Source organism: Callospermophilus lateralis, chromosome 20, assembly GCF_048772815.1.
Source record: "Callospermophilus lateralis isolate mCalLat2 chromosome 20, mCalLat2.hap1, whole genome shotgun sequence".
Lineage (NCBI taxonomy): Eukaryota > Metazoa > Chordata > Mammalia > Rodentia > Sciuridae > Callospermophilus > Callospermophilus lateralis.
The window spans coordinates 10,316,469-10,333,297 of record NC_135324.1 but is presented as its reverse complement, the minus strand read 5'-3'; the positions used below and the strand labels follow the sequence as shown (position 1 = coordinate 10,333,297).

Genomic DNA, 16,829 nt, shown 5'->3' with positions numbered 1-16,829 from the left:
ATCGTCTAGTCCCTAAGGTTTGATCATGACAAAATGACTGTGTGGCTTAAAACTTACACCATTCTGGGCAGTTTCCTTGACTTATCAAAACCTTAAATTCTGAGCTGGGTGTGCTAACACATGCCTGTAATCCCAGTGGCTTGGGAGGCTGAGGCAGGAGGATCACAAGTTTGAGGCTAGCTTAAGCAACTTAGCAAGGCCTTCAGCAACTTAGTGAGTCCCTGTCTCAAAATAAAAAACAAAAAGGGTTGAGGATGTGGTTCAGTGGTAGAGCACCTCTGGGTTCAATCCTTGGTACCAAAAAAATAAAAACTCCTAAATTCTTACCTACGGGTTGCAATTATACTACCAACTTTACACAATTGCTCTGAGGACTAAAATAAATAAGTTATGTAAACACATACAATATAGTACCTAATATAAAGGCTATGTCTTATAAAGGAACAGTGTTGTTATTAGTATTTTCACTATTATTAATAAAGCAGATTTTGAAAGAAAAAAGGAAAAAACCCACCCTTAATTCATTTTCTTAACAAAAGTGCCTGTTTTTTTCATCTTAAATCACTTGAGTATTTATGAATTCACATTTTAGAATTTAATTTTGAAATTTATAAGGTACTTTGTTTTTGAAAGTATTTGAGATGGTTCTTATGGTTGATTACCGCTAATTGTTAAGTGAAAAAAGCAAGACACAATTATTTTTTATTTTTTCTTGTCTCCATTTGGTCATTTTAAATGGCTGTATAATATTCCCTTGCAGATTGACATACCATAATTTGCTTAATTATTATTTTTTTAAGAAATATTCTTAGTTGCAATATCTTTATTTATATATTTTTATGTGGTGCTGAGGATCAAATCCAATGTCTCCTGCATGTGAGGCAAGAATTCCACTACTGAGCTATAACCCCACCCCTGCTTAATTATTCTTTATGGTTGGGTATTTATCAAGTTTTGTTTATATATCAAGAAGGAAATGTTGGAGAAATGCCTTTATGTTTCTTTTTCTTATGATAATCTATATCCTTTGAGAAAATTTGTTGAGAGAAAGCACTCCTTCAAAGGCATAATACTTTTTTCTTAATTTTTTTTTGTTGTAGAGGAACATAATACTTTCATTTTATTTATTTATTTTTATGTGGTGCTAAGAATCAAACCCAGAGTCTCACATGTACTAGGCAAGTGCTCTACCACTGAGCTACAACCCCAGCCCTGCATTTTGGTTTGATAGTGAATTTTTCTGTGCTAGTTCTCACTTATAAAACAATGCTAGTAACAGGACAGTAGTAAAAGCAACAGGAATTCTATGCAAAACAGCATCCGTGTTGAACGAGTCTTTTTCAATCTTCCTAGTTCTTGACAACAATCTGCACCTTCTTTCTGCTAAAGAAGATGCAGGCCTGTGTGGTGGCCCTTGGGTCTCAGTCCCATTCAATTGGACATGATTGAGTCAACCTGTCATCCTGACATCCAAGCCAAGCCAACCACAGTTCTTCCCTGGGAATCTAGACTCAAAACAAAGGGAGAGACCCAGTGTCTCCTGTGGGCCTATAGAATGCATTCCAGGGATTGGAGAAGCAGGGGAAGTTTGTTTTATGAGAAAGTGGGAGGAAGTAAAAAATGGAAGCAGGTGCATATAAGATGTGACTTGAAAAATTATGGGATGTTGGAATATTTTCCAGGTGGTGTTCTGCTTTTTTTTTTTTTTTTTTTTGTACTGTGGCTTGAACCCAGAGGACCTTAATCACTGAGCCACATCCCCAGCCCATTTTTAATATTTTATTTAGAAACTGGGTTTCGCTAAATTGCTAAGGACCTTGCTAAGTTGTTGAGGCTGGCTTTGAACTTGCGATCCTCCTGCCTTGGTCTCCTGAGCCACTGGGATTAAAAGTGTGCACCACAGTGCCTAGCTTCCACTTTTGTCTTGAGACCCCTATAATACTTACGTGATTTTAGTTAACTTGGGTTCTTTCCTGCTATTTGTGAACAAGAGCCCTAATTGATTCACTGGCAGCCTGTGGTACTGGTGTCATATGCAGGTCGAGCAAGAAACTTCAAAGTTGGTGTATGTCTATCCGAAATCCAAAACTGCATTATCCTTTGACCAAAGCCCAACTGCTATGTAAAAGGCTAACAAATGACATTTTATGCCTCACTTAGTGTGTATCAGATCTTTTCAAGAAGGTGTTTCTTTGGGCCATCTTCATCCCCTGGGGCCATTTCTACAGATGAGGTGCTCATAGGCAGAGAGGTGGAAGAACTTTCCCAAAGTTGTACAGAAATCAAAAGGGAAGAGCTTTAAGGGCGGAGGGGGCTTGTTGTGATTCCAGGAATTTCTAGCATTTTTTTGCTTTTGAGTTTTGGAGGTCTTGAGGATTTTATTTTGTCTGGAGTTCCTGCTGACCTGGTTTCAGAATTCCAGCTCTTCTCCAACTTTGCTTCCCTCCTCTTGAGTCTTTGTGATCATCAAACTGAAAGTTAAAAGACCCTTTCCTTATCATGGATGGAGTTCTCTTTTTGAAAGAATATTATTATAGGGCTGGGGTTGTGGCTCAGTGGTAGAACCCTTGCCTAGCATGTGTGAGGTACTGGGTTCGATCCTCAGCACCATGTAAAAAATAAACAAATAAAGTCATATTGTCCATCTACAACCAAAAATATTTAAAAAGAATATTATTAGAAGTTTTTGTACCACTCTATCTTTTCTCTGCTTCCAAAACTTCATAGTTTTTTTTCCTTAGTTGTTTTTTATTATTGTTTTTATTTTTATTTTTTGTTAGCAAGGATTGAACCAGGGGCACTTAACCACTGAGCTACATCCCCTGCCCTTTTATTTTTTGAGACAGAGTCTTGCCAAGCTGCTTAGGGCCGCTCTAAGTTGTTGAGGTTGGCCCCTAACTTGAGATCCTCCTGCCTCAGCCTCCAGAGTCACTGGGATTAAAAGCATATGCCACCAAGTTTTGTTGTTGAGTATATTTTTAACTGATATATAAACATATAAAAACTGTACATATTATGGGGTACCATGTGATGTTTTGATATACTTATGCATTGTGTCATGTTTATCATTTCAAACATTTATCATTTCTTCAGATAAAATTTTCTAAAATCCTTTCTTTTAGCTTGTTGAAGTATATAGTAAATTATAAGTTTTTTTTTCATCTCAGGCCATAATAGACTTTAATCTTCTACAGATAACTGTACTGTTTAAATACAAATGAGGCATTTTGAGGAAAACATTATTTAATGATATAAACAGAAAAACATTAGTACTTGGCCATTCATTGTAAACTCATGGAGGGACTGACCAGTGGATAAGCTTTGGGAAACCTTGGCCCATCTATAGAGTTCATCCCATCCCCAGATTTGTATACAGCATGATGCTTTAATATACATATACATTGTGAAGTGATTACTATAATCAGGCTAATTTGTCTTTTTGTGTCTGAGTTCTGTCTTTGTAATTGGTGCATCATGATTATGCACAATAGTGGGATTCATTATGCCATATCTGTGTATGCACATAAAATAATTTGATCAAACTTATTCTTCAGTACCTTCCCTTTCCCTCTCTTCCTCCCTCCCCTGATCTGCTTGTTTTTTTCTACTGACCCTCTTCTGTTATTGCTATTAATTAGTGCATTATAATCATGTATAAAAGAAAGATTCACTGTGATATATTTGTGCATGGACACAGTCTAATTTGGTAGATTTTTTTACCCAGCAATTTCTCATGCTCTTATATCTTCTTTATTTAGAGAAATAAAAGTTTTACACACACACACACACACACACACACACACACACGGTATATATAACATGATGGTTTGAAATATCTATACATTACAGAATGTAAACCAAAGTAATTAATATATGTATTACCCAAAACAAACTTTTTTTAAATTTAATTTTTTATTCTAATTTATTATCTGTGACAGCAGAATGCATTACAATTCATATTACACATATAGAGCACATTTTTTCATACCCCTGGTAGTAGACAGAGTGTATCCATTTGTGTCTTCATACGTGTACTTATGGGAATGATGCCCATCTCATTCCACCATCGTATGTGTGTGAACATTTAAAATATACTCAGTAGTTTTCAAGTATTGAATTCATTATTATTAACTGTCGTCACCATTTATACAATAGATCTTTAGAACACATTCCTCCAATATACCTGAAATTTGGTGTCCTTTTACTGGCCTCTTTCCAATCCCTACCTCCTCGGTGCCTGGTCACTGTCTCCTCCTCTACACTTCCCAAAATCCATTGCTTAGACTCCCTACTTAAATGAGCTCATGCCATTTTTGTCTTTTTGTCTCTGGCTTATTTCACTTTCCATGATGTTCTCCAGGTTCATGCATGTTGTTGAAATGGAATGATTTTCTTCTTTTCTGGGTTGAATAAAATTTCATTATGTATCTGTGTGTTGAGTGTACGTGTGTGTATAGGTGTGTGCATACACACACATATGCATTCTACATTTTCATTATCTTCACTACTGTGAGTGACACTGCAGTGAATGTGGGAGTATATGTATCATGTCAGGATATGGATTTGAATTCCTATGGGTGTTCTAGTCAGATTTTTCACTGCTGTGACCAAAATACCTGAAAAGAACAAGGTAGAAGAGGAAAAGTTTATTTGGGGGCTCATGGTTTCAGAGGTCTCAGTTGGTAGATGAGTGACTCCTTTGCTCTGGGCCCAAGGTGAGGCAGAACATCATGGCGGAAGAGTATGGTGAAGGAAAGCAGCTCAGGACATGGTCATCAGGAAGCTGAGAGCTCCACTCACCAAGAACAAAAGTCATGCCCCCAGGGACCCACGACCTTCTCCAGCCACTCCCAACTTGCCTATCATTACAACCTAGTTAATCCATACCAGTAGATTAATGCACTGATTGGGTTAAGTCTCTTATAACCCAATCATTTTACCTCTGAACTTTCTTGTGTTTTCTCACACATGAACTTTTAGGGGGCACCTCATATCTAAAGTGTAACAGAATATATCCCCAGAATTAGAACTGTTGGATCATAAAGTAGCTCCTTTAATTTTTTGAGGAACATCCTTTTCCATAGTGATTATACTAATTCACATTCCTCTTTTTTCTTCACCAACATGTTTTGTCTCTCTTATTTTTTTAGTAATAATCAGGAGAGCAGGTGGTATCATGTTATTTTGATTTTCATACCCTGATAATTAATGAATCTCTTCATGTACTTGTGGGCTGTTTTCTTCTTGGGAACATGTCTATCCCATTCCACTATCCATTTTTTTTTCTACCAACCAGGATACTTTTATTTTTTCTCTTTATGTGATTTCCTTGTGTATTCTGAACACTAATCCTCTATCTGAGTTTGCAAATACATTCTTCATTTTGAATGTTACCTTTTTATTCCGTTCCTGTCTTCCTTTGCTGTGCAGAACCTTCAATTTAAAGCAGTTCTGCTGGTTTCATTATGCTTTGCTGCCTGAGTTTCTGGAGTCCTATTCATTAAATCTTTCCCAAGAAAAATGTCAGGGAGTTTCCCCCTGTTATGGTTTGGATGTGAGGTGTCCCCCAAAAGCTCAAGTGTGAGACAACACAGGGAGCTTCAGAGGAGAAATGATTGGGTTGTGAGAGTCTTAACCCAATCAGTGAATTAATCCCCTGATCGGGATTAACTGAGTGGTAACTAAAATGGTGGGTGTGGCTGAAGGAGCTGGGAATTGGGGGGTGGCTATGGGCTGTGTATTTTGTATCTGGAGAGTGGAGTCTTTCTGATTCTTGATCACCATGTGAGCTGCTTCCCTATGCCACCCTCTCCACCCGGGCATTCAGCCTTATCTAGAGCCAGAGAAATGGAGCTGGCCTTCTATGGACTAAGACCTCTGAAACTGTGAGCCCTCAAATAAACCTTCTGTCCTTTACAATTGTGCTGTTCAGGTCCTTTAGTCATAGCAGCAAAAAAGTTGACTAATACACCCCCCCTCTATATTTTTTTCCTAGGGATTTTATGGTTTCAAGTCTGACTTTTAATTTTTTATTCTATTTAGATTTGATTTTTGTGTTTGATGCAAGATAAGGATTCAATTTCTTTTTCCTTTTGCATTTGGAAATATGTTTTTTCCAAATCCACTGATTAAAGAGACTGTCTTTTACCCATAGTGTCTTCCTGGTGTCTTTGTGAAAATTGGCTACTTGTATGTGTGGGTTTTATTCCTGGGATCTCTACTATTTTCCATTTGTCTGTGTTTCTATTTTTATGTCGGTACCATATTGTTTTGTTTACTGTAGTTTTAAAAAAATTATTTATTTATTCTAATTTGTTATATATGATGGCAGAATGCAATTCATTTCATATTACACATAAGAGCACAATTTTTCAAATCACTGGTTGTAAACAAAGTATTTTCACACCATTCATGTCTTCTTACATGTACTTAGGGTAATGATGACTAACTCATTCCATGGTTTTTCTACCCCCTTGTACCCCCTCTTCCCCTGTCCCTTTGTCCTATCTAAAGATCCTCCATTCCTCCCATGCTCCCCACCCATGGCCATTATGATTCAGAATCCTCATATTATCAAAGAAAACGTTTGGCTTTTGGCTTTTGGGGATTGGCTTACTTCACTTAGCATTATACTTTCTAACTTCTTCCATTTATCTGCAAATGGCATGATTTTATTCTCTTTTAATGCTGATTAATATTCCATTGTGTATATATTACCAAAGTTTCCTTATCCATTGTTCTACTGAAGGGCATATGGGTTGGTTCCACAATTTAGCTATTGTGAATTGTGTTCCTATAAACATTAATGTGGCTGCATCACTACAGTATGCTGTTTTTAAATCCTGGGTATAAACCGCTGGGTGGGATACCTGGGTCAAATGGTGGTTTTATTCCCAGCTTTCTAAGGATTCTCCATACTGCTTTCCATGTTGACTGTACCAATTTGCAGTCCCACCAGCAATGTATGAGTGTGCCTTTTCCCCCCACATCCTTGCCAACACTTACTGTTGTTTGTATTCTTGATAGCTGCTATTCTCACCGGAGTGAGATGAAATCTTAGAGTAGTTTTGATTTGCACTCCTCTGATTGCTAGAGATGTTGAACATTTTTTCATATATTTGTTGATTGACTGTATATCATCTTCCGAGAAGTGTCTGTTCAAGTCCTTGGCCCATTTATTGATTGGGTTATTTTTTTTTTCATGTTAAGGTTTTTGAATGGTTTATATATCCTAGAAATTAGTGCTCTTTCTGATGTGCTTGTGGTAAAGATTTGCTCCCATTCTGTAGGTTCTCTATTCACCTCACTGATTGTTTCTTTTGCTGAGAAGAAGCTTTTTAGTTTGAATCCATCCCATTTCTTGATTCTTGGTTTTAATTCTTGTGCTATAGGAGTCTTTTTAAGGAAGTTGGGGCCAATTCCAACATGATGGAGATTGGGACCTACTTTTTCTTCTGTTAGGTGCAAGGTCTCTGGTTTAGTTCCTGGCTCCTTGATCCCTCTTTGAGTTAAGTTTTGTGCATGGTGAGAGACAGAGGTTTAATTTCATTTTGTTACATGTGCATTTCCAGTTTTCCCAGTACTATTTGTTGAAGAGGCTATCTTTTCTCCAATATATGTTTTTGGTGCCTTTGTCTAATATGAGATAACTGTAATTATGTGGGTTGGTTTCTGTGTCCTCTATTCTGTACCATTGGTCTACAAGTATATTTTGGTGCCAATACCATGCTGTTTTTGTTAACATTGCTCTGTAGTATAAGGTCTGGAATAGTAATGCCACAAACTTCATTCTTTTTGCTAAGGATTGCTTTGGCTATTCTGTGTCTCTTATTTTTCCAGATGAATTTCATGATTGCTTTTTCTATTTCTATGAGGAATGTCATTGGGATTTTGATTTTTGGATCGGATTGAATCTGTATAGTGCTTTTGGTAGTATAGTCATTTTGACAATACTAATTCTGCCTATCCGAGAGCAAGGTAGATCTTTCCATCTTCTAAGGTCTTCTTTAACTTCTTTCTTTAGCATTCTGTAGTTTTTGTTGTAAAGGTCTTTTACCTCTTTCATTAAGTTGAAAAAATGTGGAATGCTTCAGGAATTTGAGTGTCATCCTTGCCCAGGGGCCATGCTAATCTTCTCTGCACCATTCCGATTTTAGTATATGTGCTGCTGAAGCGAGCACTACTGTAGTTTTATATTATACTTCATATTACCTTTGAAATCAGGCAGGGTGATGCCTTCAGTCTTTTTTTTCCTTTTTCCAGGTTTTTTTTTTTTTTTTTACATTTGTAGTTTTTCATGTTTCCCTGCAAATTTTAGTATTTTTTTCTATTTATGAGAAAAAAATGTTATTGGAATTTTTACAAAGAGTTCATTAAACATCATTGTTAGTGATGTTGATGTTTTAACAGTATAAATTCTTGCAATCCATGAATATAGGCTACCTTTCCATTTATTTGTTTGTGCCTTCAATTTTTGTCATCAATGTGTCTTAATTTTCATCTTCTGCCTCCTTGGCTGAATTTCTAAGTGTTATTATTTTTAATACTATTGTAAATAGGATGGTTTTCTTAATTTATTTCCTATATTGTTGTCAGTATATAAAATAAATAATTATGTGTTGATTTAATTATTTGTAACTTGGCTGAATTTGTTTATTAGTTCCACCAGTATTTTTATGGAATCTTTAAGGGGTTTTCTAAATAAGATCCTGTTATATGCACACAAACAGTCTTAACTTTTCCTTTCTAATTCGAAGGCCTTTCATTTCTTTTTCTTGTCTCCTTTTTCTGGCTAGGACTTCCATTACTAGATAGAATACAAATTGAGAATGGGAATTTTTTATTTAAACTTGACATCAGAGGAAAATTGTTTAGCTTTCCTTATTGGCTGTGATGTTAGCTGTGGGTTTGTCGTATAATGCCCTATGTTGAGGTACATTCCTCCTATACCTCTTTGTTGAAAGGGTGCTGATTTGTCACATATTTTACTTTCATATGTTGAAATGAATATATGATTTTGTCTTTCATTCTGTTAATGTGTTCTATCTCATTTGCTGAGTCATATAGGTTCACTATGAATGCTAGGGATCAGTCCAAGTTGATTACGAGGCATGATTCCTTCAATGTGCTGTTGAATTTAGTTTGCTAGTGTTTATCAGGGACATTGGCCTATAGTTTTCTTTTTCTGAAGGACATATTTTTTTGTTTTGGTATAGACCAATGCAGACCTCATAAAATAAATTTAGAAGGGCTCCCTTCTCTTCAACTTTATGGAGGAGTGTGAGGACTGGTGTTAATTCTTGAACTGCTTAGTGGCACTCACCCATGCAGCCATCTGGCCCTGGACTCGGTCTTTTGTTTGTTGGGACATTCTGATTACAGTTAAGTTCCCTTACTCACCATTCAGCTGTAGAGATTTTATATTTTCATTTTGGTAGGTTTTATTTTTCTGGGGATTTGTCCATTTTTTTAAGGGGTTATCAAAATGTGGGGTATATACTTGTTCATAGTAGTTTCTTCAGATCCTTTGCATTTCTGTGGTATCAGTTGTAGTCTCTCCTCTTTCATGGCTGAGTTTTACTTAGTTCTTCCTTTTTTAAAATTAGTTTGGCTAAAGATTTGTCAATTTTTTAAAAAACGAATTCTAACTTTCATTATCTTTTCTGTGTTTTTACAGTCTCTGTTTCATTTATTTCTATTCTGATCTTTGTTAGTTCCCTTTTTTATATTTTTGGGCTTAGTTTGTAGTCACATAATCAGGCAGCCCTAGAAGGTCTGTGGATCTGTTGAGGGATGTGTTCACCCAGGGTGGCCTCATAGAGAGTGAACCCAGGGGTGTGGGAATTTCTCCTTCCCTTTGTTTTACTGCTGAGGCTTCCTCAGGCCAAACACAATGGAAAGCCAGAGCCTTGGATTCCACTGATATAATAGAGTTGGGTCAGCCTTTCATGGACAGAGAGCAGGGTTGAGGAAAGAGTGTGTGGAGTAGAAAACAGAGTAACTTCTGGCACAGCGCTTTGCCAGTGTTTTCAAATTTTTATACATCTTGGTTAAGCAGGGCCTGTTTTTGGTACCAGGGAATATTTGAGGACATATATATTTACATATTTTATCCTTTAATTTCAGGATCAATGAAACCATGAGAGAGGTTTTCCCCCCCTTTCTTTTGAAATAATTATTTATATTAACCTCCATGAAGTTCCTGCTTCAAAGACTTGAATGTTGCTGGACACAGTGGTGCATGGCTGTAATCCCACCAGTTTGGGAGGCTAAAGCGTGAGGAGCACAAGTTCATGTGCTCCTCCATGAAGTTCTTGCTTTCCTCCATGAAGTTCTTGCTTCAAAGACTTGAATGTTGCTGGACACAGTGGTGCATGGCTGTAATCCCACCAGTTTGGGAGGCTAAAGCGTGAGGAGCACAAGTTCAAAGCCAGCCTCAGCAATTTAAAGAGGTCCTAGTAACTTATCAAGATCCTGCTCTAAAAAAAAAACAAACCAAAAAACCAAAAAACAAAACCAAAATAGGGCTGGAGATGTTGCTCAGTGGTTAGGCACCCCTGGATTCAGTCCTCTTTTGATTTGGCTTATGGAATAAGCATATGTCTATTTGCAAATATGTGTGTGTGTGTATACACACACACACACACACACACACACATGAATTTATATATGTATATGGAAATCTCTCTATTGATCTGCCTGTAACAGTGCTAAAGACTCAGAAATGGCTGATGTTAAACATGAGGAGAAAAATTAGTAGTCCTATATATCAAGAAAAGATTTGAAGAGTATAATGCTATATTGAATACAAAGAATGATACTAATAGATGGCTCATTTGAAGGAACACACACCATACACACACACACACACACACACACACACACACACTAATTCTAATGGTCTCTTTGAAGGAGAAGCAAGTTAATTTTAATTAATAATTTTTAGTAACATTTGTACCAGAAGTCATCAGACTCTGCCAGTTACTTTCAGTGCTTATGTAGCATTACCAATGTAAATTGTTGTTTAAACTTTGGGAGATAGGGAATAGCAGAAATGTTTGTTTTAGGAAGGCATCCTGTGGGAATTGCCTCTAACTGTGCTCCTGCAGTCCTCAGTACCCAGCTGTGGGAATGTGTTTGACTCTGCAGAGTCCATCTCCCAACCCTGTCTCCAGGTTTTAGCAAGTTCAGGAGCAGTTTGCTGTCACCTCCCTCCCTGAACTGAAGACTGAATCCTTCAATGCTACAAAGGCAAGCAGAGTTCCTTAAAATGTTCCTAGGACTGTTGATTTCAAACTGTAATCAGAAAACTAATTCCAAGTACAGATTTTTGTCACTCATAGCTGTGAGCTGACATTGAACTGGCTATATTTTAAATATAAAAAAAGCTGATTAAATTCATGTTAACTCAGGTCTTTCTATTCCCTTGTTGCTGTTCAAATGTCAGTGTATAATCAGGAATCTGTCAGCACCCCTCTCTGGTTTCTGGGAAAAGGGTCTATTCTCCCACCACAGTGACCATTGGTTGATTTTCATGAACCTCCTAGATTTCCACTGATGAAAATTTAAGTAGCTTAAATCTTTTCTACAAATTACCAGGTCATTTAAAAATAAATTGGGCTCATTTTAATCTAATTCCTAATGCACAACTGCCTGGGGAGTTATTTTCAGCTCCGTTTGTTGCAGTTTGCAATTATCATGCTCCTTTTAGAGAAAAGGAAAAGTAGCAGGACTATATTTCATGAGAATTACCAATGATCTTTCAGAGCAACTCATATTTAAGCCGAGTAATGGGAGAAATGAAGGACAGAATGGGTAATGATGCCGACTCGAGAAGGTCTAGCAAAAAGTAGAAATAAACCGTGAAGGGATACTGTCTTGGTGCTGACATTTACCTTGCTCGAAGGTAAAAAGATCCCAGGTCTGCAAATCATGACATTTTGTGTAAATAATTGAGGGGACTTGATGATATTCTAAGCCTGCTGGGATTTTGATTCCATGAGTCCGAAGCTGCCAGCACAATTTTCCTTGGACTCTTTGTGATTTCAAGAGGACAGGACTTGTGTGCTTCATTTCTGAAATGAACAAGGTAATTCAGCCATTGATTAAACCAGAGAGAATTGCTTTGACTCCCCAGTCTCAGATTACCAATTCAGAATTGATTTCTTACTCTTCCAAGTTCTGTACCATAGAACAGTGGAGGAATTACAGAAATCATTTTCCCCAGCTCAGATGGAAATATCTGTCTCTGATACCCTGCCCAGCATTGTCAGAGTCAGTGGTGTAGAAACACCTGCAAGGTGTAAATCAAAGATTGTAGAAACTCGGAGGAAGGAAGGATGGTGTTCCATTTGGAAGGGGAAGGTGGAATACTCCGAGAATCTTCATGACATTGGTGGCCTTTGACAACACGTCAGTCAGCTTTCTATCGCTGTAGCAAATTCTGGAGATAAGCAAATACTTAGAGAAAAGGTTTATTTTGGTTCAGAGTTTTAGAGGTTTTGGTTCATGATTTGGTGCACGTATTGCTTTCAGTTCTGGTTGGGGATGGTGTCTCATGGCAGCAGCGTGGGGTGGAACAAAGACATAAACCTCATGGCGGGGACAAGGGGAAGAAGACAACAGGGTTCCACAGTCCCCTTAAAGGGAGCACTCCCAGTGACCTCAGACCTCCCACCAGGCCCTACCTCTTGAAGGTTCTGCCATTTCCAATGGTGTCAAGCTGGGACCAAGTCTTCAACACAGGGCCCTTTGGAGGCATCCCAGATCCAAGTGACAGCAGACAGGAAGGTTGATCACTTTGGCAAGGTAGGGATGTGGGTACATTTAGATTGAATGTAATAGCTGAGGGGAGATAAGTGATTCATTTAGAGCTGGACAAGAAACTCAGTTTTGAACAGCAGGGGCTAGTGGTTGACACAGTTGTCTAGCAAGTGGACAGGTGGTAGAATGCTGGACCCAAATATGTGAATGTTCTGCTGTGGGCAGCAAGAAATCAGGAGACCATTTCAAGAGTAAAATACCAAATCAGTAAAGACAAGGTTGGGAATCACTTTTATTCCTCCAAACCTTTCTGAACAAATACCATTATGCTGTTTTGCTACTTTGGCATTTTAATGGAGTCCTTTAATTTCCCTCTCCCCCCAGGTTTAGAGAGAACAGAAGGAGCTTTACTTCTAAAATAATATTGACATATGAGCTAGCTTTCTGCAAACATAAAAGAGGATAATTAGCAAGCATATGTTTGATTCAAATTTAGATTAAAAACGCTCCCATGTATTTAAAAGTGGTTACCTTACCCTTTGCATGGCAAATAGCTAATAAACAAATCTAATTTTATATTATGCAATGTCTTGTAAGTCTCATGTAATCCTCCCTGTGTACCTGAGAGGATAACGATGACCATAGACATAAAGATAGTTGACATTTCTCATCATAATCTAAGTGTTTGACAATATAGTATTTCTTTAAACCTAATACCACCACAAATTAAGCACTATTATTTATAGCTACTTTTTATCTTCTTCAAGATGAAGAGCCTGAGGCCCAGAGAGGCTGAATATTGTGCCAGAAGCCACACAGCTAGTCATTGGAAGAGCTGGGATTTCAGGTCGAAGTGTCCATGCTCCCCATCAGTTTTCCCAGGCTCCCTCTGCTAATGCAGTAAGGATTATAATCCAGAAGATGGAAACATAGAAACTAATACATAAAAGTATAATAACTTACATAAAATCTCCCAGAAATGGTGAACTATAGTATCTAGAAATGAACAACTCTTCTTAAGACTGGTAGCAGGTGGGATTTTTTTTTTTTTCCCATCAGTGCATAATCCAACAGTGGTGGGATTTGTTGTTATGTATTTGTACCTGCACACACTGTAACAGTCCAGTATCATTCCCCAGTATTTCCCCTTTTCTTCCTCTCCTTGCTCCCCCTGATCTCTTTTCTCTACTCTATGCATCTCCCTTTGATTTTCATGAGTACCCACCTCCCGCCCGCCACACTGGCCCAGTTTCTTTTCTCTTTCCCTCTCTAGCTAGCAAATGGATTTTATTAAAATGCATATTTGGCTACAAGTAGATGGATCTTTGGCAGGACTAGTGGATTGGTAGAGATTTTGATGTTGGGACCAGTGGTGAATGCTGAGCTGCTGAGCCTCCCTTAGGAACAATTATAACAAGGGAAAGATTTCCAAAATCTCACCCAGACCAGGAGTACACACTCCCCTTCAGAGTTCTTACCATAGCCAAGATCAAGTTCTAGCATGGCTTTTCTAAAGCAATTGATACTCATCTGTTTTTCTATTTATTCCATTTGTTTTTGACTCAGTTTCTCCACCTCTGTACCATTGATATATTAGGACAGTTAATTATGTCTTGTGTTTTACAGGATGATTAGCAGTATCCCTGGCCTCTTCCATTAAATGCTAGTAGCTCTGATGGCAAAACTTGTCTCCAGACATTGCCCATTGTCCCCTGGGGAGTGAATCATCCTCATTGGAGATACACATTTTCTCCCCCTACCAGGCTGTCATCAGTCCTCCTCAGCTACAGGGGGCGCTAGGTCCCAGGCTAGAACAGTGTTTCATCTGAAGTCCAAGCCACTGGATTTGCTAACCAGGAAACACAAATAATACAATTAAGATCATTTTTAGAAATTATCTAAAAATGTTTTATGTATTTGATTTTTTCTCAGAAGGGGTCTTAGCTTTCAAAAACTTCTCAAAGAGGTGTTAGGCTTTCAAAATGATTGAGCTTCTTTCTCTTGAGGCAGTACTGTGGACCACTCATCTGAGATTTTTATCTTGAGCTGAGTGTCTGCTTGGAAGTACACACACACACACACACACACACACACACACTTAGTTACAACAAATACTAAAGCATATCTACCGTCTGGGGTACTAACACTATACAGACACAGAATCCCAGCAAATCACTTTTGTCCCCAAGGTAGGCCAGGGATGTTTAAATGGGGACACTCCTACTAATGGAGCACTTTGCAGCAGGGCATATTTCTCTGTTAGGGAGGGAAGGCAGGAAGCTCAGATGGTGCAGTTGGTGAGCTGGTTCCTGCTCTGGCTCCTGGGATGAGGGTTATAGCTTCATCTTAGGTGGTGTTCTCCTGTAATCTTGAAGATCATCCCCAGGGAATGGCATTAGCTTTAGAGGGAGATTCTGGTTGGTAGGAAACAGTTACTGTAAAAGTTTCGTTTTCTGCCTCCAAGTAATTATCAGAGTTTTGTTTGTTTGTTTGTTTGTGTTTTGATATTGCGGATTGAACCCAGGGGTGCCCTATGACTGAGCTCCATCCCTAACCCTTCTTATTTTTTCATTTTGAGACAAGGTCTTGCTAGGTTGACCAGGGCGGCCTTGAACTTGGATCCTCCTGCCTCAGCTTCCCTAGTAGCTGGGATTACAGGTGTGGGCCACCGTGCCTAACACAGTTCTGTCTTATTTCTAGACCAAACCCTAAAGTTCTCAAAATAGAATTGGTAGACTTTTACATGAAGAGGAGTTGGAGGGAGGAGATAGTAAGGATTAAAAAAAAAAAAGAAAGAAAGAAAGAAAGGAACAAAATTAAATTCCAGAAATTGACAAGTATAGATAGAAAGCCAGGAGAGACTCTTAGTGCTGATTCATTCTAAGCAAGGTCCTTTCCCTCAGAATGTGAAAATGTCTGGAATTTCATACCTCAGCTCCAGTTTGCATTTTCTCCCTTCTGGAATGAGCTAAAGAGGATGAACTAAGCCTTTTTCTCTTTTGGTTTTGATTACTAGTCCTAGCTATAAAACTAATGTGGACTAGAGATGTGACTCTAAAAATATCGGCTGTTGCTTCTTGATGAGTTCCAGGTGTTTTCATGGCTCAAGAAAGAACAATTTGAACATGTAAGTCATTTGTTCAGTTCTTTTATGTTATTTTTGGTAGCATGGATTGAACTCAGGGGCACTTAACCACTGAACGACATCCCCACCCCTTTTTGTTATTTTATTTGGAAACAAGAGCTCACTGAGTTGCTTGGGGCCTTGCTAAGTTACTGAGGATGGCTTTGAACTTGGGATCCTCTGTCTCAGCCTTCTGAGCCACTGGGATTACCTGCGAGTGCCACCACGCCTGGCTGCTCAGTTCTTTTAAATAAATGTCTTATAATTTTGTGCCTCTCCACTATAATATAACCAGCATGGTTTGCTTATTTGTAATGCATAAATGACTTATTAAAAGTTTCTAAAATTTTTCATGGGCTTCACTACTATGGACTCAATGTTGGTTCCCCCCCTCCATCCCAGATTCATATGATAAAATCCTAACTTTCAAATTTGGAAGTTGAGGTAATTAGATCATGATGGCAGAACTCTAATGGAATTGGTGTCCTTAAAAAGAAGCGGAGAACGGTTGTGGGGGTGTAACTCAATGGCAGAGGGGATGCTTAGCATGCACAATGCCTTGTGTTCAATCTCCTACACCAACATGAATACGAAAGTAGGAGACATAGAATCCATGTCACTCCCTCTATTCCATGTGAGGATACAGCAAGAAGAGGCCAATTGGTGCTCTCACCAGACTTGGAATATGCCAGCATCTCAGTCTTGACTTTTCAGGCTCCAGAACTGTGAGAAATAAATCTTTCTGTGTAAGCCATCTGGTCTTTGATATTTCTTTTACAGCAATCATCTATTGGAAACTTTGCTAGGAGTTCAGGGTGATAAGCTGGCTCTTCTCTTTGTCTTTTTGTGCTAGGGATTGAACCCAGGGTGCTTAACCACTGAGCAACATCCCCAGCCCTTTTTAAATATTTTATTTAGAGACAGGGTCTCACTGAGTTGTTTG

The 16,829-nt window shown here is 38.3% G+C and overlaps 1 non-coding gene across 1 annotated transcript; it reads right to left on the bottom strand.

Annotated features, from left to right (window-relative positions):
* Positions 1–8,073: 8,073 nt before the first annotated feature.
* Positions 8,074–8,180, bottom strand: LOC143385735 (U6 spliceosomal RNA). The gene has a single exon (XR_013089516.1). It is a non-coding gene; the product is annotated as a U6 spliceosomal RNA (small nuclear RNA).
* Positions 8,181–16,829: the final 8,649 nt, after the last annotated feature.